General features: G+C 35.0%; 2 long non-coding RNA genes across 2 annotated transcripts; both read right to left on the bottom strand.

Moving 5' to 3' along the window:
- Positions 1–346: 346 nt before the first annotated feature.
- Positions 347–1,893, bottom strand: LOC127522814 (uncharacterized). Its single transcript, XR_007932727.1, has 3 exons — positions 1,794–1,893; positions 1,297–1,344; positions 347–1,017 (listed from the first exon to the last, which is right to left on the bottom strand). It is a non-coding gene; the product is annotated as an uncharacterized LOC127522814 (long non-coding RNA).
- Positions 1,894–3,253: 1,360 nt separating this feature from the next.
- Positions 3,254–7,126, bottom strand: LOC127522554 (uncharacterized). Its single transcript, XR_007932629.1, has 4 exons — positions 6,291–7,126; positions 6,026–6,105; positions 5,656–5,772; positions 3,254–3,396 (listed from the first exon to the last, which is right to left on the bottom strand). It is a non-coding gene; the product is annotated as an uncharacterized LOC127522554 (long non-coding RNA).
- Between the last annotated feature and the right edge of the window lie 732 nt (positions 7,127–7,858).

Raw genomic sequence — 7,858 nt, 5'->3', positions numbered from 1 at the left:
TCCAATAGGGTGTGACTGCAGTTTCATTATGTCAACAACTTGTTCAAGGAACATATGCATGTTCTGCTTTTGAGTAAAAAAAAAGCGGGGGGTTTTACTTCACCCAAACATGTTCCAAACCTGTATTATTATTTTTTTCTTCTGTTGAACACAAAAGAAGATATTTTGAATAAGTTTGTAACCAAACAGTTGTGGGGCACCATTGACTTCCATAGTATTTTTTTCCCCCCTCCATACTATGGAAGTTTATATATCTTCCTTTGCGTTCAACAGAACAAAGAAACTCATACAGGTTCAAAACAACATGAGGGTGAGTAAATGACATAATTTTCACTTTTGGGTGAACTAACCCTTGTGTCAGTTTTATTCTATTTACATTGGATGCTGGTTTTAGACATTCCATGCTTTGTGGTGCACCATACATCTGTTTGAAAGTACGCAGTGGAAGTGTTTCCAGATGCCCCGGTATCTATCTTCAGATGAAGAGTATATCCATGTCCTTGCAGGAGAGGTGGTTTGACATTTAGAGTATATGCATCATCTCTGGGTGGTTGCGATGCGTGCATTTTGCACTGATGGTGATGGAGTAAATGTGTTTTTGATATGTATACTCGTCATTAATAATAATAATTAATAATAAATTTTATTTATAGTGCGCCTTTCTCAAACTCAAAATACAAAATGAGATCAAAAAAAAAAAATTACACAAAGCAAAAATACATCATATCAAAAAAAAAATACACAGTAATAAATTAAAGGCTTGACTAAAAAGATGTGTCTTAAGTAGATTCTTAAAACAATCCAAAGATGTAGCATTCCTAATAGATGCAGGTAATGAGTTCCATAACTAGGGGCATTGTAGGAAAAGGCCCTTCCCCTTGAAAAAGAGTAAGGGGGAATGCTTGAAGCCAGTGGAGCTGTCTGTGTCTGTAAAAACATGTCCAGTCTAGTCAACTCAGGTATAGAGTTATTTTATTACACACCCAAGTATTGTGTGTATGTGTGCGTGTGTGGTTTCTACAAGGGAACAGAAATACAGAGGTTTAGTTTCCCAATAAACAATGCCAAATCAGGTTAAAGGGAACTACAAAATAATGTTACATTGAATTTACAGGCAATAAAGTAATTTAAACAATACATGAGGCTATCTACTCATACTAGAAGCTCACCAAATGCACATTTAAATAACTAAAGCAAATGCCTACACAAGAAATATAACAAGCATGAAAATAAACATTTAGGTGACGTTTGACACCGATGCTTCGAAGCTTGTATCAAAAAAACGAAACATCTTACAGTGAAGCACTGTGCCGGAGCTTGATTCGTTTTGCAGGCGGGGAGGAGCTGAAAACAGAGACGTGAAGTGATCTGTGTGTTGATCGAAGCAGATTCATAAAAACTGCTACAACACTACTGTAAATTTGTCCCATTTATTTATTTTTTCATCAATTTTATTCTCAGACTCATTTATTCATATTGTGTAAGTTCAATGACACTAGAAATGTTTATGCAGTCTAAATACTTTTATTGCCTTATGGTTTTTGTAGTACAAACTGATTTATTATATGAAACAATCAAATAATGGCTGGGTCGTCTGGGACTCAAAGGCAGCTTTTCCACCATTTGACCACAAGATGTCGTTAGTGTGCACGTTAGTGTGTGTTGAAAAGCTTCGAGTAATGAACCATTTCTGAAGCCTCAAACGCTTCAGAAAGCCTCATTTTCCCATCACTACATTTAGGCCAAACTTAAGTCATAAAAATAATCTTTAAATATCAAACAAAGGCACTTACATGGTCAATTACACACACACACACACAGGAGAATACAGAATAAAATGAGTAAAACTCAGTCCTCTGCACGTTACAGCCACATGCAACACAGAAGGAAAAGCTGTGGGCACAGGTGCAGCTAATAAAGCCTGTGAGAGTCCTGATTGGCATAAGATTGGGTGGGTGGAGCTTGGGGCTAACAGGTAATAGCGCTATAAATATTCTCTATTTTGGATGAAAAATAATTGAGAAACTCATTACACTGCTCAGTGGTGAAACAATTGTTACTAGGATGTTTAATAAGATTATTTACTGTTCTAAACAGAACTCTGGGATTAGAGATGTCACTACTAATAATAGCAGAATAGTATGCCACTTTCGCAGCTTATGCATTATGGTACTCATTAAGATACTCAATCTGATGCTGATCAAACATTGACCTATGAACTGTTAGGCCAGATTTTTTGTATTTCCGCTCTAAATGCCTGCCTTAAGCCTTCATTTGGCGTAACTCAGGTGTATACCAAGGAGATCATCTCGTGAAAGAAACAACACGTTCAATGATAATTGTCTTTAGTGCTGTCTACAACATTAATGCTGGGCTCATCTTTGCATTTGTGGTCTTTCCTTGGGTTGGTGTGGCTGTGGTATCTGTTGTGTGTTCGTGGCTTACTTCTTCTGCACCGACTGGATAGCTGTCTCTGTCGTCTGCTCTTTTTATATCACTTTGCCCAGTGGCCTCTGTTACCATACATAAAGCATGTATCATTGTATGCAGGGCACTGCCTTGGCTTGTGGTTCAGGTCACATTTTTAACATGTTTGTCCTCTTGTTACAGTATGGACCTTTTTAGTGTGTGACATGCCAGCTGCTAAGGCTTCGTACATTCACCCCTCGGCTAGAACATCGGTGATGAGGTGGCCTTTAGGCTTGCTGTAGAAATAATTTTTACTGCTAATTATAAGCTTGACTAGCTGTTCATTAAGTTCATCGTCAGTGAATTGGCATTTCAGTGCTAAAGGGCCCTAAATAGTATACTTAAGCACAATTTATTTGTACTTTAGTATAACTAAATGTATTTGTGGCACACTATAAATTGTATACTTAAAGTCTGTTAAATTGGAACAACTAATTTTACTAAATGCATTTTATTTGTCCAAAAGCAGTGGTGAAGTTCAACTAAAGTTGGTTTAAATATACTAGTTTGTGCTAAACTATTGGAACTATTCCAAGTATACTTAAGTACACTTTAAATATACTCTTGTATTTAAGTTTTGAAATGCAGAATTCACTCAGCATAAACTTCAAATGTATTTTGGTGATTGTGACGGGTGCATAGCCCAACTCACATATTTAGCCTTCACCATTGTGTTGTTTGATTTCATGTTTAATTTAGTTTAACATAATATGGTTTGTTACTTTATTTAAATACCCTTATTATAAGAAAAACACAGGACAAGTTTAACAAGTTAACAGTTTATTAAAATCTTGAATGTATAGAAGGGTGCACATTTCTTATATACCTTGCTGATTAAAGTCCTATTGCTTGGTCCATGGAGTGACAGCCGCATTCCATGTGGCAGCAAACAAAGTGAGAGGCGGTGCTTCAGTCTCCTAACTTGTGCTGTGCCAGAGGATGATGAGATGAGCAGAAGTTAGAGTTGTCCAGCCACAGTAACACCATCTTAGTTGTTTTTTGTTGTTACTTTGTTAACAGTGGAGAGTTATTTTTTTTTTCTTTTGATTGTTTAATTTTTGTTAGTTTTAGTTATTTTCTATTCCTTTGTATATACTTTGGAAATGATTTTCATTATAACTTCCCTGTCGAGGTGTTTTGTTTTTTTTGGGGGTTTTTTTGGGAACAAATAAACCCTCCTCATTTTGCCTACTACCTGTCCAGCTTGTTCTTGGCCCGACCACCACAGTGATGTTACAACTGCAATTCAATTACACTGTAAGAGTGTTGAACATACATTAGTATTATACTGAAAACATACTGAGGTCATACTATCCTTTACACAAAACTTTGTGTTCTTTCTATACTGTTACAAGTACTACTACAATGACAGCACAAATTATATGGATTTAAAGATTGCGAATCGCAGAGAAAATAAATGCAAAACGGCCTGTAGAACACAGAAGTGCGTTAAACTTGAAGCTGTTAAAGAAATAAAGCCAGCAGACACAACATTAAATATCATCTGCAAAATGTTTTGGTTCCCTTTTACCTGACGTGATCTGTATTTAACGCTGCAGGAAGCAATTGCATAAACCAGCATAACATCAATTTTATTCTTGTACATGCACAGACAGTTCCATTTGTTGGTGGAAGAATGTAAACATGCAGAACCGAACATTTTACGTTGTTACTTTTCATGCAGTTAACGTTTCTGAATTTATATGACATTTTACCTTTTTTTGTAATTTTTGAGGACTGGTCAAAATAATTTTAATAATTCGTCTGTAAAGAGATTGCTGTAAATTTTACAGTAACTTACTGGCAGCTGTACAGTATTGTTACTGTATTTTTCAATTACAGTATTTTGTACAGTACTGTATTTCAGTTACAGTATAGTACTGTAATACAGTATAGTACTGTAATTTAATTTATGGTATTTTGTGAATTTTACGGTATTTAGATACCACTTATAGTACATTTAAACCCATAATGTACTACAAGTGGTAGCTAGTATATTAAAAGCACATTTTAGTTCATATTTCATACTGTCTCAAAATAGTACAGTTGAGTACACTTAGATGTTCTTAAGATGATCTTAAGAAGTACTAAAGAATAATTTTTAGTATATTAAGTACAAAATTAGTGCGTGAAAATAGAGCACTTCAAGTACATTATAGAAGTGCACTTTTTTTTCACCTGGGTACAACTGAGCAAAGATACAAATAATCTTCACTGTATAAATTAAACAAAAATTAATCATTATTAAAGTTACAAAAGCTATTCAGTCAAGACCAGTGAGTGATTTCTTTATCATTTGTTGTTTGATTAACATTAAAAACCCAGACAGCAGGAATGTTAGGCTTCTGTCACGACATAATGCATGATTCAATTCACTGATACACATTGTGTGGTCTTTTTCAACTGTTTATGTTCACTTAAGACATAACCTACTATGTTTGATAGGATACTCGCCGAGATAATAACTTTTGTGTGAGTTCATCTGTTCAAGTGCAAAACTTGAAAGCGAACTCAGTATTTGAGTGCTATCTGAGATGCAGCTTTATATGCACAAGGTCTCTTTCAAATCTTGTGCTCGAATGTTTAGACTGGCAAGGCTTAAATGAGTTTAGTTTAAACACAGATGGCAATGTGTGCTGTTCAGGTTTCACCTGAGGTCGCACTCTAGCAACACCTGGGCGATGACGGCGTAAATGAAGGCACTCGAATTGAACAAAGTTCACAAAAAATGACTATTTAGTCCATGTTTTTTTCTAATCATCATTGTTGTAATGTATTGACCTTTGTCTGTCTGTTTGACGTGTTAATTTCAACAAACCATTATAATATAACCATTACGAATGCGTCGTCAGACATGATATGAACCGTGGTGAAAGTATGTGCTGAACCATGGGTGGAGAACAGTGCGGTTTGATTTTTTACAGAGAACCATTACACCCCTAATAATTGGCTGAAAATCCATTGCATTCAAATAATTAAAGCTCCAATCTTTACAATGCATTCCAGTAGCTCAAACAGTAGAGCAAGATGTTTGAATGCTGAAATAATGGATTTGATTCCCAGGGAATAAAATGAATAAAATAACATAAAACCTAAATACAATGTAAGATTATGTATGTAATGTATGATAAAAGTGTCTGCCAAAAGCATGAACGTAAATGTAATGTAAAAAATGTTTTGGCTTACCCAATTCTGCATTCCAACAAAGTGGACAGCAAATGCTGAAAAAGAGTCTGTTGGCTGGATGATTATTCTGCCCTTCATAGTCAGCATCCATGTTTTTTGCTTAAAGAACAGACTCTCCTGTAAGAGACAAAGTCACAGCAGCCCTTTAGTGGAATAATAATATTTTATAGGAACTACCATAGAAAACAGAACATATGACTAACAACGAGGTGAGATATTATGTTGTAACTGGCTATGGTGCTTATAGTTTTTAATAAATTAACCAACATTTATAAACATTTTATAATATTTAATGGCTATGGTATTTTATAATACCTTATAATATTTCATAACTTTGCTATGTTAATAATGACAATGGCATATTGCTAACCTTTTTCCTCCTCCTCAAAGCATCACTCTTTCTGTGTTAGTGAGAGCAGCAGCAGTGGTACAGTCCAGAGGAAATGGCAGCTGCAAATTCAAAATAAAGAACATGCACTGAGGGATGATTGTTTAAAAGCACTCTTAACTCTGCTGCTGGGTAAAAACTCTGTTCTCTCACCTTCCGTTGGTTTAATCACCACTTACATTATATTATGTTTGCCTGCTTAAATAGCGCTTACTTCAGCTAATTTACTTTATGTTAACTTGCTTACCTGTTGATGTTACCACCGTTACGACGGCAATCACAAGAAAAGACTCCAAAATGATCCTCCGACGATACAGATGACATTATCCAGCAAAAACTTGAAAACAAAATACAAAATAGGTACTTAGCAATGGTGTTGCCTAACTCAGTTTACCTCAGTATTTCAGTTAGGTTGCTATTTACATTGTGTTACGCCTGCCTAGATAGCTAACCTGTGATAAAGAGGCAGCGGGACAAGTAATTATGCTGCTGTGTTTAGTAAGTTTAACTTTACGTCAGCTAATTTTGGCAATGTTAACCAGTGGTGTAGTCTAGTTTTTTGTAGTGAGTATACTGTGATTTTTCCCTCCCAGCCTCATACTTGCCTGTCCCAGAGCGACACCCCATAAGCACCGCCACACTCACTAATGCATATAGTATGCAACTGATCTAGGCTATATGTAATTGAGAGCATTCTGAAAGACTGCTTATGTGTGTTTTATCAGCATGTCAATTTATTATAATCAACAAAAGACTTTACCAGCCAATGGCATTTACAGCTGAAGAGACTCTGGACTGATTTTCTACTGTTTAGTGTCAATCACCATCTAACTCAGCCACTTAAGATAGCCTGAGATGTTATATGAATATGGTCCCTGGAGCATATTTTATCAGCTGGCAATTTTCAATGCACATTTAAGAGTGCAAGTTGCAACTATTATTACTCTCTAAAAATGTTTGGTTAAAAACAACCCAAATTGGGTTGAAAATGGACAAACCCAGCGGTTGGGTTAAATGTTTGCCCAACCTGCTGGGTAGTTTTATTTAACCCAACTATTGTGTAAAAATTGCTGTATTGTTTGCTTAAAATGAACCCAAAATATGTTGGAAATTAACATTTATTAATATTAAATATAATAGTTAAACAATAAACAATAAGTTTATTAATAAATGTTCACCTTTTGATTATTATTTTTGCCTCTATAATTATGTGTCTGATTTTCAAATTCCAGCCTATTTTGGGTTCATTTTAAGCCAGACATATAGTCATTTTTAAACAATAGTTGGGTTAAAAAACTACCCAGCAGGTTGGGCAAACATTTAACCCAACTGCTGGGTTAAAACAACCCAGTCGCTGGGTTTGTGCATTTTCAACCCAACTTTAACCCAGCATTTTTTAGAGTGTGACAATAATGGAAAGATGAAGCTTATCAGTATGTCACAATATCACCCTGTTTGGACTTTGTTTTCTGTTTTGCACCATTTCCTGCTAGTCTGTCATCATAGTTATGCATTTCAATTCACTAACTTGCAATTCGAGTCAATATAAGTTATTTTGGATATACTGTATATCAGGTACAGTACATGGCAAATTTTCTCAAGAAAAAAAAATCTCAAATAATGCTGTAAAATATACATGGGAATCAGTTGGTTATTGAAGTTTAAAATGAACTGATTTGTATACAAACTTAAATTACACTTAAGGAAATTTTTATAATAATAAAGTTATAATAGGCCTACTAACTTTAAATTTATTTCTACTCCAATTCGTTTTTTGAAATATAAACATTTAAATGGTGGCTGTCAACTTGACGG

Source organism: Ctenopharyngodon idella, chromosome 11 (genome assembly GCF_019924925.1).
Source record: "Ctenopharyngodon idella isolate HZGC_01 chromosome 11, HZGC01, whole genome shotgun sequence".
NCBI lineage: Eukaryota > Metazoa > Chordata > Actinopteri > Cypriniformes > Xenocyprididae > Ctenopharyngodon > Ctenopharyngodon idella.
The sequence above is the reverse complement of the archived record's forward strand: the minus strand, read 5'-3'. Positions and strand labels throughout refer to the sequence as shown.